Genomic DNA, 8,512 nt, shown 5'->3' on the forward strand with positions numbered 1-8,512 from the left:
AGGGGGGCCTGGGCCAGCCCTCACAGGGGGCAGAGAGGGAGTGCAATGCTGAAAATTGTGGGGACCACTGTGATAAGAGGCATATCAGGGCTGCAGCCACGCGTGAGCTTCACAATGCTAGTGTTCCACTGAACTCAAAGGCATAAAAGAGAATGATCCTGCAGGTGCTGAGTGCATCTCCCCTCCGCTGCTTGATGGGGAGCAGACCTTGACCTTAAATGGTGCATAGCCCTAGTATTGGTGTAGGAGCAGGATTTTATAATCGTACTGTGAGAATTAACGTATGATATGATTTCATCCTTCCAGCAACCCTTTTTGAATAGCAGAAAGGAATGACCCTCTGGGACATTGGTAGAAATGCATCTGACAGACTGCCAGTGTCTATACTATGTTAAGGCAGGGACAGACCAGAACAATCCTTATGACTGATTATGGTCACCCTTTTGTTTTAGGATAAGTTATAATGTCTACTATGAAAAGGAGTACTTGTGGCACCTTAGAGACTAACAAATTTATTTGGGCATTAAGGTGCCTAAGAGCATTAAGGCTCTAAGGTGCCACAAGTCCTCCTTTTCTTTTTACGAATACAGACTAACACGGCTGCTACTCTGAAAAATGTCTATGGTTTCCTATATGTATTACAAATTAGGCACTCTAGTTAAATATACATGTCTTGGTTTAGTAAGTAAGAGACAAGATCTTGTATTGTGTCTATGTTAAGGAGATTAGAGGAACGTTGAAGGCCTGGGCCCCTATATGAATTGTTTTGATTATAAGATTTAGGAAGGCTTAATTTACAATGTCTTGCTCAAAAAACTGACACTATGTGTATTCTCAAAGGTCTCTGTAAAAGACTGTTTGTGTGAATGAGGAATGTATGCATCAGGAAAAGATAAGGTGTGAAGGCCATTGTTATAGCCAGATGGTCAAGGAAGGATGAAGAGACTTAACAACACCACAGAACCATCAACGTGCATCCATAATGAAGGAAGGGCAGACTGATGACCCTGAGGTGGAGGCTGGCACCGCTAAAGACAATTGATTAAATCAAAACCAGGTCAGGATGACCCTCTCAGAGGTGTTTTGGAATGTTAACATAGAAAGATACACCAATTAAGATTACAGACCTAAAAGTAAAAAGAAAAGGAGGACTTGTGGCACCTTAGAAACTAACAAATGTATTTGAGTCTCTAAGGTGCCGCAAGTCCTCCTTTTCTTTTTGCGAATACAGACTAACATGGCTGCTACTCTGAGACCTAAAAGTGAAAAGAAAAGGAGTACTTGTGGCACCTAAGAGACAAACAAGCTCACTTCATTGGATGCAATTCTTCAACAAAAAACCTTCAAAAACAGACTCCAACAAGAGACTGCTGAATTGGAATTAATTTGAAAACTGGGTACAATTAACTTAGGCTTGAATAAAGACTGGGAGTGGATGGGTCATTACACAAAGTAAAACTATTTCCCCATGTTTATTTCCCCCCCACTGTTCCTCAGACATTCTTGTTAACTGCTGGAAATGGCCCACCTTGATTATCACTACAAAATGCCCCCCCACCCCCACCCCGCTCTCCTGCTGGTAATAGCTCACCTTACCTGGTCACTCTTGTTACAGTGTGTATGGTAACACCCATTGTTTCATGTTCTCTGTGTATATAAATCTCCCCACTGTATTGTCCATTGAATGCATCCGATGAAGTGAGCTGTAGCTCACAAAAGCTTGTGCTCAAATAAACGTTTTAGTCTGTAAGGTGCCACAAGTCCTCCTGTTCTTTTTGCGGATACAGACTAACACGGCTGCTACTCTGAAACCAATTAAGAAGTAACTGGTCCCAAACTGACACAGCAAAATCCAGACTATCAGAATAGGGTGCTTGGCCATGGGACTTTGGGTTCATCTTGCCACACTCCAGGAGCATCGGAACGCGACCGACAGAGCCCTGCTCCCCTCTGCGACCAATCTGGCTGGCCACTAGATTGATCCAGACTCTGGACTGGTAACTATAAACATCAACTGGCAGGACTGTGTGCATGGTGGGTGGGTGTGATTGAAAAGCATATGCTAACTCTTGTATTCTCAATAAATGCGGCATGCTGCTTTCTCCCCTATAAAGATCCTGTGTGCTTCTTATAAGTATAACATTGGCCCTCTGCAACAGGGGTGAATTTCCCTCTAGAGTAGTTGCCATTGTGTGCCAGCATTAGCAACATAACAGAGCAACATCTTGACCATGACCACAGGCCACAGCTTTCTCTGGCATGCAGCCTTGTCCGGTTGCAACAGATTTGTAGCTATGATGGTTTTGACTCCCTTTTTAAATGGCTAGCCTTGAGCTGCAGCCAGATTCCTCCCATTGCCCATTTTTGAAGAGCATAGCTTTTTCCCTCCCTTTCAATGAAATGTTATCTGGCTTTTAATTCTGGTTAGTGTACGGGCTGTTCCCAGATGAAAGCAGACACTTGTTAGGCAGCTGTGTAAACAGAAAAAAACAATGTTGAGAAGAAAAAAAAACCCAGCCTGCGGATGTGATTTTAGGTGACCTTGGACACTCCAACAGACACATTCTGCTGGGTTATTAGCATGAGTTAGCAAGGTTCTAGCCAATGTGGAAATGCCAGCATTGGTAATGAGGGTGAACACTGGCAAGGAGAGGCAGGATGATGTGTTTAAAGCACAACATGAGAGCTGGACATACATGAGATTTTTTTTTATGTGACTCCTTGCCTCAGTTTCTCCACCTGTAAAATGATGTTCACTGGGGGCATTTTGAGTCTTAACTGAGGGCAAAGATCCAGATCTTCAAAGTTATTTAAGCTCCTAACTTCCAGTTGAGCTGAGCCAAAGTGCTTTGGGATCCTTGAATGGAAGGTGCTAACTATGTACAAAGTGTTATAAATGTTGGCAATTGAAAATAGATGGTTCAATATGACCTTGCATGTACCCTCCCCCTTTCTTCGTAGTGAAATGTGTTATGAGCTGCCTTTCTTTTCAGGGATGAAGCTAGGTCTTTATTTCCTACCTTGCATAGAGCTGGGAGAGGGCTTTCTAAAGATTTCAGCAAGCCATAGGAGGGGGAGGAACCCCCTTCCTACAGTTTGCGTTCTATAGTGATGGTGACTTCTTTGCCACTGCCCACAAGGTGCTTCATCTCCTCCATTGCTTCAAAGCCATCAAACAGCCTAATCCTGCAGGGTGCTGACTCCCTCCACCTATCTCTGTTCTAGAGAATGGCAGGAGCAAATCCTGAGGGACTGCAATTACAATTGACTCTCCAGAAGCCAGGGCAAAGGGGGAATGTCATATACTGTATTTGGAATCACTGTCAGTCTTAAATGCAAGGGGTTTATTGAAGAACACAGCTCTAACTACTGACAAACACATTGTCCTTAGAGGCTAAAATTTATTTGGGCATAAGCTTTCATGGGCTAAAATCCACTTCACCAGATGCATGGAGTGAAAAATACAGTAAGCAGTATATATATCACAGCACATGAAAAGATGGGAGTTGCCTAACCAAGTGGGGGTCACCGCTAACGAGGCCAATGCAATCAAGGTGGATGTCGCCCATTTCCAACAGTTGACAAGAAGGTGTGAGTATCAGCAGAGGAAAAATTACTTTTTGTAGTGACCCATCCACTCCCAGTCTTTATTCAGGCCTAATTTGATAGTGTCCCGTTTGCAAATTAATTCCAGTTCTGCAGTTTCTTGTTGGAGTCTGTTTTGAAGTTTTTTTTCGTGAAGAATGGCCATTTTAAAGTCTGTTATTGAGTATCCAGGGAGGTTGACATGTTCTCCTACTGGTTTTTGAATGTTACAATTCTTGATGTCTGATTTGTGTCCATTTATTCTTTTGCGTAGAGACTGTCCGGTTTGGCCAATATACATGGCAATGTACATGGCCGGGGTGCTGAGTCAGGGCCACACCTTGTGGCTTGGCCCCACTCCAGCGCTCCGGACTGGGCTTAGGGTCAGGGGCTGCACCACGCGGCTCCCAGAAGCCACAGCATGGCCCCGCTCCGGCTCCTATGCGCTCCAATGGCCCCCTCTGGCGCTCCAGTGGGAGCTGAAGGGGCAACACCTGTGGACGGGGCAGCATGCAAAAGAGCCGCCTGGCTGTGCTTCCACCTAGGAGCCTGAGAAGGGACATGCAGTTGCTTCTGGGAGCTGCTTGAGGTAAGCACCACTCAGAGCCTGCACCCCTGAGCCTCTCCCCATGCTCCTGGCCCAGCCCTGATCCCCCTCCCGCTCTCCGAACCCCTCGATCCCAGCACAGAGCACATTCCTGCACCCCAAACCTCTCATCTCCAGCCCCACTCCGGAGCCAGCACCCCCAGCTGGAGCCTCCAATTTTGTGAGCATTCATGGCCAGCCATACAATTTCTATTCCCCGATGTGGCCCTCGGGCCGAAAAGTTTGCCCACTTCTGCCCTAAAGGCTCAATCCTGTTAGGTACTGAGTGCCCTCAACTCTGACTGAGATCACTGGGGACTAAGAGCACCCACTCCCTCGCAAAACTGTCCTCTAAAAGTGAGTTGGTTAAAGCAAAAACTGATCTAATCTTGAGACACAAGTGCCAAAAAACTTTATTGCTGGGGTTACTCCAGTGATTTCAGTGGGATTAATCTGGCAGAAATTGGATTAGTGTAGGTGAGAATCTGCCTTTCAGTATTCTCTCTCTCCTGTCCATGTGCATAAACCCTAATTCAACCCTGCATTGCTCCACTTGGTTTTAATGGCGTAATGCAGTGGTGAATCAAGCCCACAGATTTTTCCCAGCCATCTCTCTTTTCCATCACCTCTCCAGAACACTAGAGAGCTAATGGGGGAATTATGGTAAGCAACGGGCTAGGATTTTCAGCCAAGTAAGCTGATGGCATTTGATTTACTCAAATGCAAAACCTACTTGCTGCACCGACACTTATCGTCTGTTACCACTTTGATCGTTCCTCCTTCTCGGCTAGGAGTGACAGGAGAGCGCAGTCCTTCCCTGCTGGGGCACTTTCCTGTCAGTGCTTGCCATCAGCTCTCATTTTTCATCCTGCAGCACGTGCCTCAGCCTTCCAGTTCTTGGGGACTTAAAAAAAAAATGGATTCACCTTTTTTTTTCTCTCGGGTCTCAGCCAGCTCTGAGCTCAGAGAGAATCATGCTTTGCTAGGGAGCTGTTCTGCTGAACACTGATGTTTCTTGGGCTAGATACTGCCACCCTTACTCACGCAAAGTAATACCTGACTCTGCAAGTACGCCATCTGATAATAATATACTACACTAGGCCAGGTTTTGCCATCAATGTAGAGTTTAGGCCTGATCCTTTATGCTTCAAGCAATAAGCACGGCATTATATAGCCTTAAAGGGGGTCACTTCCTTCCATGTATGAAACAAACCCATTGAAACTATTTCCAATCCTTTCTCTTTTGCTGCCTTTGAATTCACTGGTTTAATGCAACATGTACAGAACACATGCCTGATTGACAGAAATGCCTGACTGTCCCTATGTAGCTATAGTGTCTGGTAGTGTTCACCAAGTTAACAATATTATTTGTTTAAAAGACCGCTGTCATTGTCCTGTGCTTAGTGTGTGTGGGAAAATGAAATGTACCAGTTGTTGGAATCATACTGGCTAAGCCATGTCTTCCCGTCGTCTGTCACTTTATACGCATCTCTTTAATAAAAGACAACTGGCCAAATCCATCTCTCGTGTAATTCACTGAAGTCAAGGCAAATGCATTGGGGTGAATTTGAACAGTTAGTTACCATTTAAAAATTAAAAAATGGTGGAAATACTCCACTTTTTATAACTCCAAACCAAAGCAAATACTATAAATGCTGCAGGCTGCCTGTCCTACTAGGGATTATATTGCTTTGATGGCAGCCAACCTTTCACAATTCTGTATTCGGGATATAATGGCTTCCAGGCTTGTAATGCCAGCACAACCGCCTGTAGCTTCAACCACCAGGGGTTCAGCCTCCAGGTTTGGTCCTACTAAAGGGGCATCTCAACACTGGGCTCTTGGCAAACCACCCTCCAAGTTTTCCGCAGGCAGTAGGGTAATCTCCAGATGTGTTTGTTCTGTTAGTAAATTCGTCTCAGGATTTGCCACCTCAAACATGTGGCTGCTAGTTTAGACTGGAGAAGAAGGGGGTCTACAAGAGTGTGGAAGAGGCCCACCATCTATGTTTTAGGCAAATTCTGCTTAGTTACACTGGTGTAAATCAAGGATAACTCTGCCTTAACAGAGCTACCCACTTCTTAATTAGCTGGAGGACAGTGCAGTGACTGAATGATGGGAATTTGCAGCAGCATAAAGCAGCCTGGAAAGCAATGTCTCTCTAACTGGGGAATAGTGCCTGTGTGAGAAGGTTCCCTATCTGTGCTCAGGCTGGCAGAAATGCTCTGGAGTGCTGGGGATCAGAGTCAGGTCACCTGTTGACTCTCTCCCAGGCACGGTACTTTGGCTGCATTGCTGTCAACAGCAGTGATTTCCTCTTTAGCCCTAATCTGAACCATGACACGGGCAAAGTTTATTTTGGTCGGGTCTGTTTGCACTGTAGACTGCAGTAGACCGAGCAAAATGCAACAAGTACCTATATGTCGCCCCAGAAAGTTACATAATGATTTTTGAAAGAGCACACAAGCCGGTCATTAGCTGCAAACAGCTCCTAAAGTGACCATAGCCAAGGGAAGGAGCAATGGGAGCTATTCCCATTGGGAGGGAGAGTTTTGTACCTAGAAAAGATTTGTAAATGGAAGTAATTCAAGGACCAGATTCTTGGCATAGATCAACATTGATCCATTTGCTTCAGGAGATCAGTGCTGCTTTACCCCCAACAGAAGATCTGGTCCTTAGCAAATATCTTCATTGTAGTTTTAGCCTGCCATAATCTTGGGAAGAAGAGATTTAGTGTTACTCATCACGCATTAGTTCCCCTCCACTGTGATGTCATTTCTGTGAAGAGCAACACAGTGTAGCTTTGTTTCACCTCTGGTAACTTGCCACTGCCCAGATGTGAGACAAAGATCCCAAATGAGCATCAGTGTGGGATTATAGCCCTTAATGTGGCATACAGGACACTCCCTAAAGGATTAATTTGTAAAGGCTATAGCTAATGACAGCATCAAGGATATGCAGCCACTGAAGGTTGGTTCTGATAATGTATCACTTGTAACTTGATGCCCTGCTGGTGACCTTAGTTGACCACTGGACTTTTTATCTCTTAGGTTTTCCTGTACCACCCATCACTGTTGTAAATCAGTGTTGAATGAGTAAATGCTGATGTGCACAGTGAACTTCATAAAATATTCTTTCCTGGTTCTAGGAAGGTTTACCTGATGGGCTTATTTTGTTGTTCGGGTTGGAAGAGTGAGAAAGTAACACTACAGCTGGTCAAAAAATGGAGAAAATAGTGGATTTTTCCACCATGTTTTTCATCAAAATTTTCCAGTCAGCTATAGAACTGATCAAAGTTTGTGAGGAATCATTGGAGGTTTCCAGGATACAGTTTGCGGGTGATCATCATTTTAATGGGAAGGGCAAAGGTAGTAAATGTTTAACAAAGACAATATTCCTCCCAAGTGTTTTCCATGGATTTGAGTTCAACCAGAGGGTCACAAATAACTAAGAGTTTTAAGCAGCCTGAATAAATATAAATTTCCCTGTAATGTCGCTAGATTCTGCTCACTCAGTACCTCCGAAGTCCTATCTCCTCCTAGTTGGCCAGCTGAGGAAAAACAGGAAGGACAAGATCTGAATTTCTAATATAAAACATAAGCAGAAACATTTATATGAAGGAAGGGGGGAAGTTGTTAACTTAAGCTTTTCTCCCCCTTTACTGGTCACCTTTATGCTAAATCAACATTTGGCTTAATGTACTCCTCTATTCCTTTTCTATAACCTGCAAAAAATTGTATTTCTGGCTACACAGAAGATCCATCCAGTGGCTTAACTTTTCAAAAGTGATTTGTATGCATCAGTTTTTGGTTGCTGAACTTGAGCCACCTTGAATGGGTCCAATTTCTAAATCAGGCCCCTTTAATATGTCCCAAGTTAGGTCCCCAAAATCACTAGTCACTTTAGAAAATTTAGGCACATTCCACATTACTTCAGCTCAATGCCTAAAGGAGTTGTAGGAAATGCCTCTTCGCACAAAGAGAGAGAGAGAGAGAGAGAGAGAGAGAGCAGAATCCAGATAACCAGAAGGTCACAGTAAGGCAAAAGTACTTTGCAGGTAATGCACAGTTGGAAAATAATAATCCCAACAATAAATACAAAATGACGGGGTCTAAATTACCTGTTACCACTCAAAAAGTGAGCTTGGTGTCATCGTGAACAGTTCTCTGAAAACATCCGATCAGCGTGAGGTGGGGCAGACAAAAAAGCTAACGTTAGGAACTATTAGGAAAGGGATAGATAATAAAACAAAATATCTCCTAATCCCTCTGTATAAATCCACAGTAAGCCCACACCTTCAATACTGCATGCAGTTCTAGTTGCCCTGTCTCAGAAAAAGATCT

Source organism: Caretta caretta, chromosome 2 (assembly GCF_965140235.1).
Source record: "Caretta caretta isolate rCarCar2 chromosome 2, rCarCar1.hap1, whole genome shotgun sequence".
Lineage (NCBI taxonomy): Eukaryota > Metazoa > Chordata > Testudines > Cheloniidae > Caretta > Caretta caretta.